This window comes from Hylobates moloch, unplaced genomic scaffold, assembly GCF_009828535.3.
Source record: "Hylobates moloch isolate HMO894 unplaced genomic scaffold, HMol_V3 SCAFFOLD_21, whole genome shotgun sequence".
In the NCBI taxonomy this organism is placed as follows: Eukaryota; Metazoa; Chordata; class Mammalia; order Primates; family Hylobatidae; genus Hylobates; species Hylobates moloch.
In genome coordinates this window covers 6,773,816-6,791,986 of record NW_026652296.1, presented here as the reverse complement: position 1 = coordinate 6,791,986, position 18,171 = coordinate 6,773,816, and the positions used below count along the sequence as shown (strand labels likewise).

At 40.2% G+C, this 18,171-nt stretch overlaps 1 protein-coding gene across 5 annotated transcripts in view; it reads right to left on the bottom strand.

Moving 5' to 3' along the window:
- BCAS1 (brain enriched myelin associated protein 1) overlaps positions 1 to 18,171 on the bottom strand; it is a 113,603-nt gene that overhangs the window by 86,452 nt on the left and 8,980 nt on the right. The window lies entirely within an intron of this gene.

Here is an 18,171-nt window from a genome sequence, read left to right as displayed (position 1 = left end):
TTAATAAATATCACAAATATTAGTTATTATCATTATTCATGAGTGAGAAAACTGACAGTCAGAGAGGTCAGTACACCCTCCCCTGGCTGCCCAGTAAGCTAGTAAGCAGCAGAGTCTGGCTTCAGGCAGAAATCTGACTTCTCTCTGTCTTACCAAGGACTTGTATTAGCATAGTCTGTAAAGAATATGGGAAGATTGTTAAAATACAGTACTCAGAAAGTTTCTCTTTGAAAGGCTGGAAGAGCAGATATCCACACAAGAAGGCAAATTAGACCTCAGCCCAATGTGGAATTAAAGGTGTAGGGTTATCTGGTCAACACTGTGTGTGTGGATACAGGCTCCAACCCCTCCAGGGAAGGGCACTGTTTCCAACATCCACCCTTTCTCCTTTGACCTCTACCTTGACCTAAATTAACTATAAAAGGTCCTTCTTTTCTAGGACCCTATTATAAATCAGTGTAATAGTCAGGAAAAAAAGAACACCAAGAATGTTGGGATCCCAGTTAAAGATCAAGATTCTCTACTGATAAGCTGTGCGATATTGAGTAAATCACTAAAAATCTTTGAATCTCTTCATTTGTAAAATGGGAATATTGGTAGTCCTCCTGCAGGGTTGTTGTAATGCTTAAAGAAGAAAAGTCATGCAAAGGATCTGGCACAATGCCTTTTCCATAATAGGTGCTTAGTAATTGACAGATACTGTGATAACTTTTCAGGTTTCTCCCATGCCTTTGACAACATTGCATTTTGCTTGATATATCTGTAGTCAGACACTTCTTAATATCTGTTTGCAGGAAGACAGAAAAAGAAAGGGAAGAATTGAGATTTCTTTGATCTATTCATATTGCTCATTAATATGTAGTGAGAAATACACACACACACACATACACACATGCATCCATTAGCAATTGTTTTTGCCCAACTCTAGTGTCTCGCGGTGTCTAGACTAAAGAACAAACAAAAAAGTGGGGACAGTGAGCTGGATTAAGCATTGAGGCACAGGAAGAAATGGTCTGGGGCAAGCCCAGGGATGAATGTTAGGGGTTTCTCATAAACCTGAACCTGAAGGAAATCACCCTGCCAGCACATTGATCTAGCTCTTCTTAACCTTTTTTTCTGTGATTCAGGAATTCATAATGATGGCAAATATTATACTAAAGAAGAAAAAAAAGAGGGAGAATAAGTAAGTGATAGATGGATGCATCAGGGTGTAAAGTTAGCAAGTAAGGCTGTTGAAGTGTCAGAGTGAATATAAACGAATTGTGGGAATGGTCCATGCCAGGAGAAGAGGGAATGGTTGGCAAAAAGGGAAATGCTAAGATTCAAAACAGGGAAGGGCTTTTCAAAATGCCAAGAGCACCAACTTATTTCTTTCAGTTTAATTCCTGTCTTCCTTACCCACTGGCTGGAAAGTAAAGGAGCCAGTGGTAAGTAAGAGTGTTATAGCCAGAGAAAAAGTCTTTGAAAAACACAAAGTACTTTCCATAGACAACCTTTTTTATTTTAAAGTGCCAATATGTTGCTTTGAGAAAGAATAAATTCCTTACATCCAGGTATCTGAACTAGACTTCAACGCATTTAGTGATTATAGCAAATCCAAACAGTAGCTCTTGATATCAGAGAATGGGTAAAGTGTTTTTGACAATTTGTAAGAACTTAGAGTTCTTAGGTGATACATTCCATGCAACTGAAGCTCTGCTGTCCAAATTTAGGGGGGTGCATACCCAAATCCATCACCTGGGGCTTCTATTTCCTTTGCTCAGATGCTCACCTCCCAGGTGGGCACATGACATAAGATAGACTAATAAAAACAAATCCTGAACTTTTGATACTCCTATTAAAAAAGAGTTGCAAACCAGTAGGAGGTACACTTGAGAATCAGCACATATGAAAGTAGAACCTAGAAATCCAGGGAGCAGATGCCCAATCATATCATTTAAACATCTAGATCCAGCTGTGCCTGAAGCTGAACTTTAGCATTATATAAGCCAATAAATCACTCCTCCCCGACTTACACCAGTTTAAATTGAATACATACTCAGTGACTTTGAGAGAGTTCCAGGGAATTGGTCAGTCCCTGTTTCACTTATAAATACATAGCAATCAAGCCTACCAAATCTATGATTGATTGGGGTGTCTGAAAGAGATGGAGGGAATGGAACCAACCTGAAAAATGTATTTCAGGAGCTCATCCCTGAAAACTACCCCAACCTAGCTAGAGGGGCCAACGTTCAAATTCAGGAAATGCAGAGAGCCCCAGTAAGATACTCCACAAAAAGATCTTCCCCAAGACGTAATCATCAGATTCTCCAAAGTTGAAATGTAAGAAAAAATGCTAAAGGCAACTAGAGAGAAAGGCCTGGTCACCTAAAAAGGGAAGCACAGACTTACAGTGGACCTCTCAGTGGAAACCCTACAAGCCAGAAGAGATTGAGGACCAATATTCAACATTCTTAAACAAAAAAAATTCCAACCCAGGATTTTATGTCTGAGTAAACTAAGCTTCATAAGCAAAAGAGAAATAAGATCCTTTTCAGACAAGCAAATGCTGAAGGAATTTGTGACCATTAGATCTGCCTTGCAACGGTTCCTAAAGGAAGCACTAAATATGGAAAGACCATTACCAGACACTACAAAACACACTGAAGTACACAGACCGGTGACATTGTAAAGCAACTACATAACAAGTCTGCAAAATAACCAGCCAACGTCATGATGACGGTATCAAATCGACACATATCAACACTAACCTTAAATGTAAATGGACTAAATGATCCCATTAAAAGACGTAAAATGGCAGGCTGGATAAAGAACCAAGAACCATTGGTATACTGTCTTCAAGAGACCCATCTCTTATGCAGTGACACATATAGGTTCAAAATAAAGGGATGGGGAAAAATATACCAAGCAAATAGAAAACAGAATAAAACAGGGGTTGCAATCCTAGTTGCCGACAAAACAGACTTTAAACCAACAAAGGTCAAAAGAGAAAAATATGGGCATTACATAATGATAAAGTGTTAAATTAAATAAGAAGATCTAACTATCCTAAGTATATGTGCACCCAACACAGGAACTCCCAGATTCATAAAGCAAGTTTATGGAGACCTTCAAACAGACTTAGATTCCCATACAATAGTAGCGGGAGACTTTAATACCCCATGACTATATTAGACAGATCATTGAGACAGGGAATTAACAAAGATATTCAAGATCTAACTCAGCACTAAATCAAAAGGCCCTGATAGATATCTACAGGACTCTCCCACTTGAAACCATACAATTACATGGTAATTGAATGACCTGCTCCTGAATGACTTTTGGGTAAATAATTAAATTAAGGCAGAAATCAAGAAGTTTTTTGAACTAATGAGAACAAAGATACAACATACCAGAATCTTTGGGACATAGCTAAGGCATGTTAAGAGGGAAATTTATAGCACTAAATGCCCACATCAAAAAGTTAGAAAGAGCTCATGTTAACAATCTAACCTCACAACTAGAGGAACTAGAGAACTGAGAGTGGAAAAATACCAAAGCTAGCAGAAGACAAGAAATAACCAAAATTAGAGCTGAACTGAAGGAGATTGAGACATGAAAAACCATTCAAAAGATCAACGAATTCAGGAGCTGTTTTTTTTTTTGAAAAAAAATTAATAAAATAGACCATTAGCTAGAGTAATAAAGAAGAAAAGAGAGAAGATTCAAATAAACACAATCAGAAACGACAAGGGGGATATTACCACTGACCCCACAGAAGTACAAACAACCATCGGAGAATATTATGAACATCTCTATGCACATAAACTAGAAAATCTAGAAGAAATGGATAAATTTCTGGACATATACACCCTTCCAAGACTGTACCAGGAAGAAATTGAATCCCTGAGCAGACCAATAATGAGTCCTAAAATTGAGGAAGTAATACATAGACTACCAACCATAAAAAAACCCAGTACCAGATGGATTCACAGGTAAATTCTACCACTTGTACAACGAAGAGCTGGTACAATTCCTACTGAAATTATTCCAAAAAATTTGAGTAGGAGGGAGTCCTTCCTAACTCATTTGATGAGGCCAGCATCATCTTGATATCAAAACCTGGCAGAGATACAACAACAAAAGCTTCAGGCCAATATCCTTGATGAACTTCAATGCGAAAATCCTCAATGAAATACTGGCAGACTGAATCCAGCAGCACACCAAAAAGCTTATCTATCATGTTCAAGTAGGATGCAAGGTTGGTTCAACATATGCAAATCAATAAATGTGATTCATCATATAAACAGAACTAAAGACAAAAACTACATGATTATCTCAACAGATGCAGAAAAGGCTTTCAATAAAATTAGACATCTATTTATGTTAAAAACTCTCAATAAACTAGGTATTGAAGGAACATACCTCAAAATAATAAGAGCCATGTATGACAAACCCACAGCTAACATCATACTGAATGGGCAAAAGCTGGAAGCATTTTCTTTGAAGACTGGCATAAGACAAGGATGATCTCTCTCACCACCCCTATTCAACGTAGTATTGGAAGTCTTGGCCAGGGCAATCAGGCAAGAGAAATAAATAAAGGGCATCTGAATAGGAAGAGAGGAAGTCAAACTATCCTTGTTTGTAGATTACATGATGTTATATCTAGAAAACCCCATAGTCTCAACCCCAAAGCTTCTTAATGCTGATAAACAACTTTAGCAAAGTCTCAGTATACAAAATCAATGTGCAAAAATTACTGGCATTCCCATGCACCAACAACAGTCAAGCCAGGAGCCAAATCAGGAATGAACTTCCATTCACAATTGCCACAAAAAGAATAAAATACCTAGGAATACAGCTAACTAGGGAGGTGAAAGATCTCTACAAGGAGAATAATGAACCACTGCTCAAAGAAATTAGAGATGACACAAACAAATGGAAAAACATTCCATGCTCATTGATAAGAAGAATCAATATCATTAAAATGGCCATATTGCCCAGAGTAATTTATAGATTCAATGCTATCCCTATTAAACTACTGTTGAGATTCTTTACAGAACCAGAGAAAACTATTTTAAAATTCATATGGAACCCAAAAAGAGCCTGAATTGCCAAGGCAATCCTAAGCAAAAAGGATAAAGCTGAAGGCATCATGCTACCTGACTTCAAACTATACTACAAGTCTACAGTAATCAAAACAGCATAATACTGGTACAAAAACAGACACATAGACCAATGGAACAAAATAGAGAACCCAGAAATAAGACGACACACCTACAACTATCTAATCTTTGACAAAGCTGACAAAAACATGCAATGGGGAAAAGATTTCCTATTCAATAAAAAGTGCTGGGATAACTGGCTAGCCATACACAGAAGATTAAAACTGGACCCCTTCCTTACAACATATACAAAAATCGTCTGGGCGCGGTGGCTCACGCTTGTAATCACAGCACTTTGGGAGGCCGAGGCAGGCGGATCACTAGGTTAGGAGATCAAGAACACGGTGAAACCCCGTCTCTACTATAAATACAAAAAACTAGCCAGGTGTGGTGGTGGCGCCTGTAGTCCCAGCTACTTGGGAGGCTGAGGCAGGAGAATGGCATGAACTCGGGAGGCGAGCTTGCAGTGAGCTGAGACCGTGTCATTGCACTCCAGCCTGGGCAACAGAGAGAGACTCCATCTCAAAAAAAAAAAAAAAAAAAAAAGGCATACAGGTAGTCAACAAGCATATGAAAAAAAGCTCAATATTACTAAACATCATCAGAGAAATGCAAATCAAAAACCACAATGAAATACCATCTAATACCAGTCAGAATGATATTATTAAAAAGTCAAAAAATAAGATGCTGGTGAGGTAGTGGAGAGAAAGGAATGCTTATACACTGTTGGTGGGAATGTAAATTAGTTCAACCACTGTGAAAGACAGTGTGGCAATTCCTCAAAGACCTAAAGATAGAAATACCATTCCACCCAGCAATTCCATTACTGGGTACATACCCAAAAAATAGAAATCATTCTTTTATAAAGATACATGCATGCATATGTTCATTGCAGCACTATTCACAATAGCAAAGACATGGAATCAACCTAAATACCCACCAATGATAGCCTGGATAAAGAAAATGTGGTATATATACACCATGGAATACTATGCAGCCATAAAAAAGAATGAGATCATGTCCTTTGCAGGAACATGAATGGAGCTGGAGGCCATCCTTAGCAAAGTAATGCAGAAAAAGAAAATCAAATACTACATGTTCTCACTTATAAATGGGAGCTAAATGATGAGAACACATGGCCACACAGGGGGAACAACACACACTGCGGCCTATCGGAGGGTGGCAGGTGGGAGGAGGGAGAGGATCAGGAATAATAACTAATAGATATTATTTCATCACCCAGGTATTAATAATACCTATTTCATCACCCAGGCTTGATACCTGGGTGATGAAATAATCTGTACAACAAACCCCCATGACACAAATTTACCTATATAACAAATCTGCCCGTGTATCCCTGAACTTAAAATAAAAGTTAAAAAAATGCAAAAAGATGACATACCAAAGAGATGTTACTTTTCATTTTTTAAAAAGTCAAAGAATTTAAGGAAAATTAAAAAGAAATCAAGTAAGAATGACAATAGCAGCTCCAAAATATTTAGAAGGTAGAGTTGAAAATTTTGATTTTCTTAGTGCAGAAAAATATTTTGTGCTGCATGTTTTTTTAAAGAAAGTCATTTTATCTGTATATGTGATTAAAAACTTATTTCCAGTGCTATCTTCGTGTAATTGTTAAGAACTTGGATTGTGGATCACAGGAACCTGGCTTTGACTCTTAACTGCTCACTCTTTAAATGGATAACCTGGGTAAGTTATTTCCTGTCTCTGTGCTTCAGTTTTCTTACAAATTGGCATGAAAATAACAGTGCCTCCTTCAGAGGGTAATTCTGAAGATTAAATGAAATATTGCCCATACAGTGCTTACCACAGGCTGGTAGATGATTGGTGTTCGGTAAACAGTAGTCACTTTTGTTATACTAATATATTATTAATATAATTACCATTTTGTATTTTTAAATGTAAGCCATAAGGAAAGGAATTATTCCAATAGTTTAATTTACAAACTTGAGTTTTCTAGAAAGACTTTTAAAAACAGTAGTGATATAAATCAATTTATCTTAAGAAACATAAGTACCTGGGCCAGGCAAGTTTCAGAAATGTTTATCATTTTAAAAGTACCAAATATTCTAGTCAAAACAAGCTGCTTCATCAGAGTTCTACTTACATATTTAAACATACATGCACACACACACGTTTGTATTACAATATTCAAAACTTCTGGAGAAGAATTATCTTTTTTTTTCATGTGCCAAAGCTAAAACTTTCACTTGCTACCGCTGTGTATTAGTCTATTTCCATACTGCTATAAAGAGCTGCCCAAGACTGGGTAATTTATAAAGGAAAGAGGTTTAATTGACTCACAGTTCAGCATGGCAGGGGGAGGACTCAGGAAACTTACAATCATGGTGGAAGTCAAAGGGGCGGGCAACGACCTTTCCTCACAAGGCAGCAGGAAGAAGTGCCAAATGAACGGGGAAGAGCTCCTTATGAAACCATCAGGTCTTGTGAGATCTCACTTACTTTCATGAGAACAGCATGGAGGAAACTGTCCCCATGATCCAATCACCTCCGCCTGGTCTCTCCCTTGACACGTGGGGATTATGGGGATTAAATTCAAGATGAGATTTGGGTGGGGACACAAAGCCTAACGACATCCAGCTGTAAAAACAATAGCTGACATTCATTGACTCTTTCCCAGCATTAGGATAAATGTGTGTAACAAGAGGCATTTTATTTATGTATAACATTTTATTTATTTATTATTTATTTATTTGGATAAATGTCTATAACAAGAAACATTTTATAAGTATAATAGCAAATCTACAAGTTAGGTACTATCATCACTCCCATTTTACAGGTCAGGAAACTGAGGCTCTGAAAAGTCAAGTCAGTTTTCTAATGTTGTCCAGCTAATGATTGGTAGATTTAGTATTTGAACCCACGTTTGCCTGATTCCAGAGTTCAAACTCCCAACAACATGTGGTAACCAAAGCAAGAACAGAAGAGAAAGAAGAAACAGAAGGGAGGGAAGATGAACAAAGTAGACAAAGTTTAGTTAATAGAATTAGTGGATACCCAAGAAAAAACTATGCACAAGAGGGGGAAAAAACCCTGTTTTCTCCCATCGGGGAAACATTGATATCTATATATTTTTGGTTTTAAATAAACATTATGTCATTCATCTGCATAAAACCATCCAAAGAAGGGCCTCACAAAATTAAAACAAAATCCAAACTCTCTACCATGGGCCACACCCTCCGGAACTTCAGCTCATATTATGTTTTTCCTCACACCTCTCAACATACCAACGTGTTTCCACCTGCAGCCCTCACCACTAGTTATTCTTTCAATCTGGAAATATTTTCGCTAAGATCTTCCTATGGTTACCTTCTTATCATTCAAGACGTAGGTCATGTCAGGGCTTCCCTGACTCCTCCATCTGAAGTAACCCCTCCTGCTCACCCCTGTTTATTCTCTAGGCTCCACAGAGGATTCATCACTCTCTGAAATAATCCCATTAATTTCTTCTTCACTTGTTTCCTCTCCACGACCTGTAAGCCCCAAGTGGACCCGGACTTGGTCTGCTCTGCTTACAGCTGCATTCCAGTGCCTCCTATAGTGCTAGACACTAGGATTAAGCCAGGAAACATGGGTGAAGCAGCAAGCACAGAGCTTGGAGTGCAGCCTAGCAAACACTCCACAAAGGACCATGATTGTAACCGTAGTAGGGCACGCCAATGAACAGGTTGGGAAACTGAGTCTCTGAGAAGAGACTAATGTGCTGGATGAAATTTCTTTTTCTGACAATACATTATCCAAATCCTCTAAGCTTTCAGTTTAAAGAGGAAAGCAGAAAATGTCATTATAATTTTATTTACAAAGTGTCCATGTATGAACATTATTCACCACCCAATCATCTCTTCCTATGCAAGCGACATCGTCCTATGCATCAATATCCTGATCTGTCAGGATTCAGGATAAAGTGGACATATACACACTAATTGCAAAGGGAAATTGCAAATCTTGCAAAAGATGCAGGGGTTTATAGAGTCTTGTAACATTGGTGAGCTGCTCAGATCACACACATGACCATGGTTGGACAAGGATCTGGCAAAGTTAAAACAGATCACCAAAGAAGGAAAAGTGGACAACACAACACAGTAAGTTCTTCAAAAGAGTTATATTAGAATATCAAAGGACTATGTTAGGCCTTTGGGAAAACTCAAAACTTTAGGAAGACCTCAAAAAATTATGCAAAAATGACCCTTCGATGGTCATGCTGCAAGAGTCAAATGACACTTCAAACAACAGTGGCTTTCTATGTTGTGCAAATGCATTTGTTGTTTTAAAGGTCCTAAAGTCAGGGTACATGTGGCAGATACTTATGACTTGGAGGAAGATGTTAGATTTGAAACTTTCACTGAATGATCGCATTTCATGCTTTTCATCTGTACATTAAAAAGCCAGAATGTCTTTGCCAAGAAATTCTAGCATAAATAAAAAAAAAGGATGGGATTTTGGAACATTGTGGTAGAATTCTTGACTATCAGCTTTATACAACATGTCTGGACATTTAGTGATGGAAATGCTGGATTCCAAAGGAATGTCGGCAAAGGTACTACTACCCCCATGCTCTTCAGAAAGCATCCTCTAAAAGCAGTGATGATCAGATACTGTGGGGCAAGACTGACAGTGACACTCACGATTTCCATTCTTCTCTTTAATCATATATTTCCTGTCATTCATGTGCTACAAAACTCTGGAATATGCAAAGCTCATTCAAATGCAAAACCAGCCTTTGCTCCAACATGAGCATATATTTTCATTTAAAGAGACATCAGATGTTTCATTTGGTCCTTTTTTTTTTTTTATAAATCTGATAATAATGTACATTTAACCTGTATTTACAACCAAAATAATTAATCTCTCTGAACGCTTTGTTTTTCCTGTCTCTATCCTCCACCCTCATTGCCAGATAAATAACATCTGCAACCTGATGTGGCATATTGAACTTCGTTTATACTCACACAAACACGTATAAGCATCCCAGATACACATATACAGGGACTGTATCTGTCCTTGTTGTTTTTATAGAAATTGGATCACATTAGACATATTTTCTGATGACTTTTGTACATTATAGTTGGTCTTCACAGTCAATAGCTCTAAATCTATCTTATCTTCTAAAATAGCTGCATAATATTCCTTAGTATGGATATACCAAAAGATATTTAAACCATTGCCTAAACAATGACGATCCTGGTAGTTTCCACATTGTTTTTATCATTTCCACCACGGCTGAAATAAACTTTCATGTTCAAAAATCCTAAACTGGTGCTATATTTCTATAGAATAGAGGCACAGATGTAGAAGTGTTACCCTCAAATCAATATGCATTTAATTTTTAAAAGTAGACACTGCCATATTATTTTCTTAAAAAGGCTCTACAGATTCACATTTCCAGCAGCAATGAGTGTCTTAAGCACCTTTTCAGTGGTAAGCAGCTTACCAGGGGAGGTGGTCTATTATTCTATCAGTGGCTTCAGTTGTTAGGACACCACGGGTCGGCTGTGGAGACGGGGTTGGGGGGCAGGTTGAGTTCAGGACACATAGAAGATTGCCAAAGAGTGACTATTATTACTTTGAGACTCTGGAAAAATTAGCCAGGAAACACAGACAAGAGGCTCAGGGTGCAGCAAAGTAGCCAAATCAGGACGATATTGTTTTCTTTGGAGCAGATATACAAATGGCCAAGGAACTCATAAAAAGATGCCTAATGTCCTCTCATTAGGGAAGTGCAGTCAAAGCCACAGCATGATACGTCTTCACACCCACGAGGATGGCCATAATCAGAGAGACAATAAGCAGTGTTAGGGAAGATGTAGAAAAATCGGAATACTCATGCATTGCTGGTGGGAATGTGATGTGGTGCAGCTGCTTTGGAAAGCAGTTTAACAGTTCCTGGAAAAGTTAAACATGGAGTTACCCTAAGACCCAGCAATTCCATTCCTAGGTAAGCAAGAAAATGAAAACATATGTCCACACAGAAACTTGTACACAAATGTCCATAGCAGCATTTTCATAATAGCTGAAAAGTGGAAACAACCCAAATATCCAACAATTGGAAAAAGGAAATCTAGCATTTGCATACAATAGAGTATTAATCAGCCGTAAAAAGAAACAAAGCACCGATCCATGTTATATCATGCTTTATACTCGGAAGCATGATGCTAAGTGAAAGACGCCAGACACAAAATGCAAAATATTGTATGATTCCACTTATATAAAGTGTCTAGAATAGGCAAATCCATAGAGGCAGAAAACAGATTAGTGGTTGCCAGTGGCTGGGAATAGGGAAAAAACTAAGCGCTAAAGGGTAGGGAGTTTTGTTTTGGAGTGATGATGATGTTCTGGAATTAGACGTGGAACGGTTGCACACACATGGTGCAAATATCCTTAAAATCACTGAATTGTCACTCTAAAAGGTGAATTTTATGGTAGGTGAATTGTACCTCAATTTGTAAAAAGAAGAATTAGATAAATAAACAGCAACACAGAACCAAGGGCTGGGGTAGGAAATAGACAACAAATAGGAGTGAAGAGTTCACAGGAAAAGACATGCAGCCAGCTTTTAAGCAGAAGAAAAGATGTTTGGCCTCATAAGTAGTAAAATAAAAGCACAATAAAATTATTACACTTGGCTTTCCCCCTGCCAAATTGGTTAAAAAGGAGACGTTTGATGACCCCAATGGAAAGCGCATAAAAAAAGAGCAGCTGTGGCTGGGTACGGTGGCTCACGCCTGTAATCCCAGCACTTTGGGAGGCCAAGGCGGGCAAATCATGAGGTCAGGAGTTCAAGACCAGCCTGGCCAATATGGTGAAACCCTGTCTCTAATTAAAAAAAAACAAAACAAAACACCAAAAAATAGCTGGGCATAGTGATGGGCGCCTGTAATCCCAGCTACTTGGGAGGCGGTGGCAGGAGAATCATTTGAACCTGGGAGGCAGAGGTTGCAGTGAGCCGAGATTGTGCCACTGCACTCTAACCTGGGCAACAGAGTGAGACTCTGTCACACACACACACACACACACACACACACACACACACACACACACACACACACAAGAACAGCCATATAGATCGTCCGTGGGAGTGTAATTTGACCACCTCTTTGGAGAATAGCTCAGTAATATCTATTAATACTTAAAATTTCACAAACACTGTAAGTCTAACTTCCACTTCTAAAATGTTATCCTAGAAATACAATTGCACAGGGGTAGAAAGGCTTACGTATGGAACTATTTGCTGGACTACTGTAGTTGTGGCAAAAAACCGGAAATGACCTAAACACTTATTAGTAGAAACCTGGTTAAATAAATTATCATATGTCCTTGAGGACACAGGGACACAAAGAGGGGAATGACAGACACTGAGCCTACTTGAGGGTGGGAGGAGGAAGTCGCTCAGAAAAAATAACTAGTGGGTACTAGGCTTAGTACCTGGGTGACATAATAATCTGTACAAAACAAACCCCCATGACGTGAGTTTACCTTAGAACAAACCTGCACATGTACTCTGAACCTAGATAAAAATTAAAAAAAATAAATAATCATATGTCCCTACAATGAAATACTCCACAGGCATTAAAATTCCCCAAGGAATTTTAGTAAGGGAAAAAAAGCTGTGCCCAACAGCATGTACAGCATGTTTCCATTTGTTTTTAAAAAAATGGTGTCGGGAGGTTGAGGAGATAATTTATAAATAGACATGCTTGGGATACCTCTGGATACAAGAAACTGTAGAGTATTTGCTTCTAAGGAAGGAAATTTGGGATGGGGTTTGGGGAGCCATCAGAGTTAGGGTGGGGATTTTTCTTATCTTATTATGTATATCATTCAGAATGTTTACTATGTATATGCACCTACCCCATCCATGCCATTAAGAAATGAAGAAATAATGAAAAGAAAAAATGAAAGTAGGGAACTAGAAACGAGAGGTGGGATTCAAAGTGGACTGAACATTTGACCTATTTCCCAATTTGCTTGGGGCTGGCCCAGCAGTGAGGCAGGTTCTAACCAATGAGCATCAGCTTTGAATGGAGGGGTTGATAGGCCGGGTGGGACCTGCTTGCTGAGAGTGTCATGGCCTTAGGGACATCTCCATGTTGAAGAGTCTGAGCCTCTGCTTGGCAAATTCAGAAAATCCAGCTTTTCTTTTTATATCACCTGGAGTTGATGTAACTCTCAGAAGGCATTTTTAAGAGGACCCATGAATTAACCACATAGCCAACTTACTGGCTTAAGACTACGGGACAGAAAGCTGCAAAGGGGGCCAGCCACTGGCAACATCCCACCACTGTCCCTCTCTGTGGAAAACACAGATGGGACGCACATTGTGATGGGCAGGATGCCTGGTGAGCCCACAAATCTGCAGGCACAGCTGAAATTGGTTACAGGATTTCAATGTTTCATTGCTTGAAGCTATGATAACTTGATGATGATGATGAAGATGATTTTTTTTATAGCCATCTTTTTAGAGGGATTTGAAGTAGGGAAAAAAATAAACTTCACACTATCGGAGGTTGCCAACCATGAGGTCTGCTGATTGTTTGGCCAACACAGTGTTTATATTTTTTTGAATTGGGAAATTTCATTTGAAAGTCCTAAAATCAGGCTGTTATTGAAATATCTTCTTATTGGCTAAGGGTTTCCCAGGGCAGCCATCCTTGAAGCTGCGTGGAGCCCTATAAACAAGGAGACTTTCCAGTTCCCTGCAAACTCCATTTCATTCAGAGCCTTGAGCCAGTTCTTACATGGTCCTCAGACTTGAGCCAGTGCAAGAATACCCGGGAGGCATTGTGGGAACAGATAGCTGGGCCCCACCCCCAGGGAAGGGGGTGTTTCTGACTGAGGAGGTCTGGGCTCCGGCTGCAGAAACTGCACATCTAACCAGTACTCAGGTGATGTGATGCTGCTGGCCCAGGGACAACTCTGAGAGTCACTGCTATTGGTCACTGCTGTTGCACCCACACATAGAGGCAGGCTCTGCTTACATTTTTCAGTTCTTGTTCCCAGGAACATTTGCTCTTTGAGGTATGCTTTGCATATAACGGATCCTACCCACTAATACAGTATGCTGCTTTTATTGATAAACTTCCAGAAACTTGGAGGGCACCTTACCATTTCTTTGGTCTCGCTGATTATTTTTATTTTTGTTAAATGAAAATTGTTGGTAAGTTCTTTTTGGTGTGGTAAAAGGATATGAAAAACAGATTTAAAAAAAATGTCCACTCTAGGATTAGAATTGTAGGTGTGTTTATTCTATTTCAAGATCTGGTTAAAATGCACCTTGAGGAAGAGAACTGAGTGCAGCTGTTATTTGTCCATGCTGTTTCTCTTTTCATGTTTTTTCATGTTGTCTCTTGGTCTGTCCTATCTCTCTTGGTCTATCCTCCAAGACAGAGATGAGTGATCCTGAAACCCTGCCAATGTTTTTATCTTTCGAGCCCAACTGTGCTGCCTGGTTTTCTTCTCAGTCCGAAGAGGCAAAGAGAAAGTTGCATATTACTCAACAGCAGTTGCATGGCCGTTAAAATCAGACTGTATGAGCCGTGGAACGGTAAGTTGTGTCCAGAGTATCAGTCATGGTAAGTACAAAAAAGTCCTTAAAAATTTAAAACAGAAATGCCAATGTTTTATTTTTGAAAAATGTGAATAAGAAATTTTCCGGCTGGGCGCGGTGGCTCATGCCTATAATCCCAGCGCTTTGGGAGGCCAAGGTGGGCAGATCACCTGAGGTCAGGAGTTTGAGACCAGCCTGGCCAACATAGTGCAACCCCATCTCTACTAAAAATACAAAAATTAGCCAGACATGGTGGCACGTGCCTGTAATCTCAGCTACTAGGGAGGCTGAGGCAGGAGAATCACTTGAAGCTGGAAGGCGGAGGTTGCAGTGAGCCAAGATCACGCCACTGCACTCCAGCCCGGCAGACAGTGCGAGACTCCATCTCAAAAAAAAAAAAAAAAAAAAGAATTCAGGCAGATGCCAGGTGCAGTGGCTCACGCCTGTAATTTCAGCACTTTGGGAGGTTGAGGTGGGCAGATTACCTGAAGTCAAAGAGTTCCAGACCAGCCTGGCCAACATGTTGAAAACCTGTCTCTACTAAAAATACAAAAATTAGCCAGGCATGGTGGCACGTGCCTGTAATCCCAGCTATTCAAGAGGCTGAGGCAGGAGAATCACTTGAACCTGGGAGGTGGAGGTTGCAGCAAGCCAAGATCATGCCACTGCACTCCAGCCTGGGTGACAAAGTGAGACTCCGTCTCAAAAAAAAAAAAAAAAAAAAAATAGAATTCAGGCAGAGAGGATAGGATCAGCTTATTTCTGCTCTATGATGTCTGGAGCCACAGCTGGGGTGCCTTGAAAGGATGAAGATGGCTGGGACAGCTCACACAGGCACATATGTCTGGAGCTTTAGTTCTGGCTATGGGCTGGTTTCTATGGTCCTTCCTCATACGGCATCTATTAGCTGAAATGCCCATGATGTTTTCTTTACCCACAGGTCTGGTTCCTGGACTGGGATGGCTGGAATATTTGGGGACTGGCTGGGCACCTCTCTCTTGCCTCATGGCTTCTTCATGTGGCTAGCTTGGGCTCTCTCACAGCATGGCAATCTCAGGGTAGAACTTCTAATATTGTGTCTAGCCTTTCTCAGAGCTAGTGTTGCAAGAGACAGGCAGAAGCTCCAAGTCTTCTTTTTTTTTTTTTTTTTTTTTTGAGACAGAGTCTCGCTCTTTTGCCCAGGCTGGAGTGCAGTGGCGGGATCTCGGCTCACTGCAAGCTCCGCCTTCCAGGTTCACACCATTCTCCTGCCTCAGCCTCCTGAGGAGCTGGGACTACAGGCGCCTGCCACTGCGCCCGGCTAATTTTTTTTTGTATTTTTTAGTAGAGACGGGGTTTCACCGTGTTAGCCAGGATGGTCTCGATCTCCTGACCTCGTGATCCACCCACCTTGGCCTCCCAAAGTGCTGGGATTACAGGCGTGAGCCACCGCGCCTGGCCTCCAAGTCTTCTTAAAGGCTTCTTGAAAGTCCTGTGTCATCCCTTCTACTACATACTGTTGGTTATATAGGACCAGCCCAGAGGGGACTACACAGGGGTGTGAATACCAGGAAGCATGGGTTATTGGGTGGTGGGTTGTGTGTGTGTGCATCTTTGGAGACTATCAACCACAATAATGCAATAGGGAAGATAATTTTATCTAACAGGAATTCTCCACTAGACTTTTTGGTGAGAAAAAGCACTGAGTTTGAGAAGGATGAGATTTCCCCAGGGCTCTTGCTCACTCCCAAGAAGACAGAGGCACAAGGAGCTGTTGGGCCATCTGGGAGAGCCAGTGTTCAGAACTCTGTTATTACTTTAGACTGAGTGGTGATACAGTGCAATGGAGGGAAAGAAGAAAGGAGAGTGCCTGTGAGTGTTATCAGTGGAGAGTCGTCCAGGTTCTTGGTGTTTTGAACAAAAAAATTGGACAAAATGCACAAACAAAGCAATGAAAGCACAGATTTATAAAAATGAAAGTACACTCCACAGAGTGGGGAGCAGGTTTGAGCAAGTGGCTCAAGAGTGCTGGTTACAGAATTTTCTGGGGTTTAAATACCCTCTAGTGGTTTCCCATTGGTTACTTGGTGTATGTCCTATGTAAATGAAGAGGATGAAGTGAAGTTACGAAGTTATTTACTTGGTGTACACCCTATGCAAATGAAGAGGATATTTCCTGCCATAGCTGAAGTGCAGTTATGTCCATAGTTGAGCATAGAAAGTTGAGGGTTTTCTGCTTGATTTAGTTCTAGGAAGTCCTTAGCTTCCCCGCCTCCAGACCCCATTCTTCTACCTTACGAGGATGGGGTGTCTCCCAGAGTTTCAAGGTGGAGAGGTGAGGATAGGGAGCCTCTTGAGGGAGAGACATATAGCAATGCAAGGAGAGAGAAAACTGGTGTTTAGGACGTGAGTTAGATCTCCTTAATGTCTTTTGAAAGGCCAGAGTAAGGATATGAACTACTTTCCTTTGCTCAATTCTAATAATTCTTTGGAATCACCTCTGACCGACACTGCTTGTGGCCTGCCCAATAGCCAATCGTCTCCAGCTCCAACTATGTATTATTATTGCTCACTTTCATCTCAAAGAGATGCTTGATTCCCAGTATCCCATGCAGCTGGTATGGGCCATGTGATGTAGCTCTGGCCAATAAGAGGATGCCTACACGGGGGCAGGGGCTTTGGGGAAAGATCCTCCTTCCTCTCATAATACAAGGAGAAAAAAAAAATGGTGGCAAAGTTTGGCCTTTCCCCTCCTGCTTTTGGATCCCATGATGTAGAGATGTGATGTTTGGTTCTGTGACAGCCATCTTGTGAGCAGGAGTGACACAATTGGCTCACGTACTTGGTGTTTTGATGAGGCTGTCAGACTGCTATACCAAATTTAGAACTGCCACCTCCAGACTTCTTGCTCAAATTAAAAGTGCTATTTACTTAGCCAGGCTTGCATTCCTCGAAGCTGAGTGCAGCAGAGTCTGGGAACTTGCCCTTCGGCCTATTTTGTTCCTCTGCTACCACTGGCTTAATACGCCACTGTTCATTCATCAACCAAGACTTAGAAATAAGTCTTTAGTGTATCTCAGGCCTTGTGCTGAGCTCTGGGACCCTCATAACAAGAAAGGATGGCAAGCGTCCTGCTCTCAGGGACTTTTACTTGAGTTTGGAAACAGATAAAAAATAAGACCAATTGGAGGGAAATAGTGGACACTGGGAGAACACATGTATTTGCTCCCTTCCAGACAAGTGCTGTTGCCTATATTTTTTACTACATCAAGGAGCTATGCTTTTTGGCATCGGGTCTCCCATTCCACTTTGCCTAGGCACTGATATTGGCAAATGCTTCTTTTCTCACTCATTATGTTATTGGCAGGAGCACTTTGCTCAAGTTAAAATTTTCAATCCAATAAAATGATTCCAATTACATCTTTTTTTTTTTTTAAAAAAAGCAAAATTAGTCCATTATTT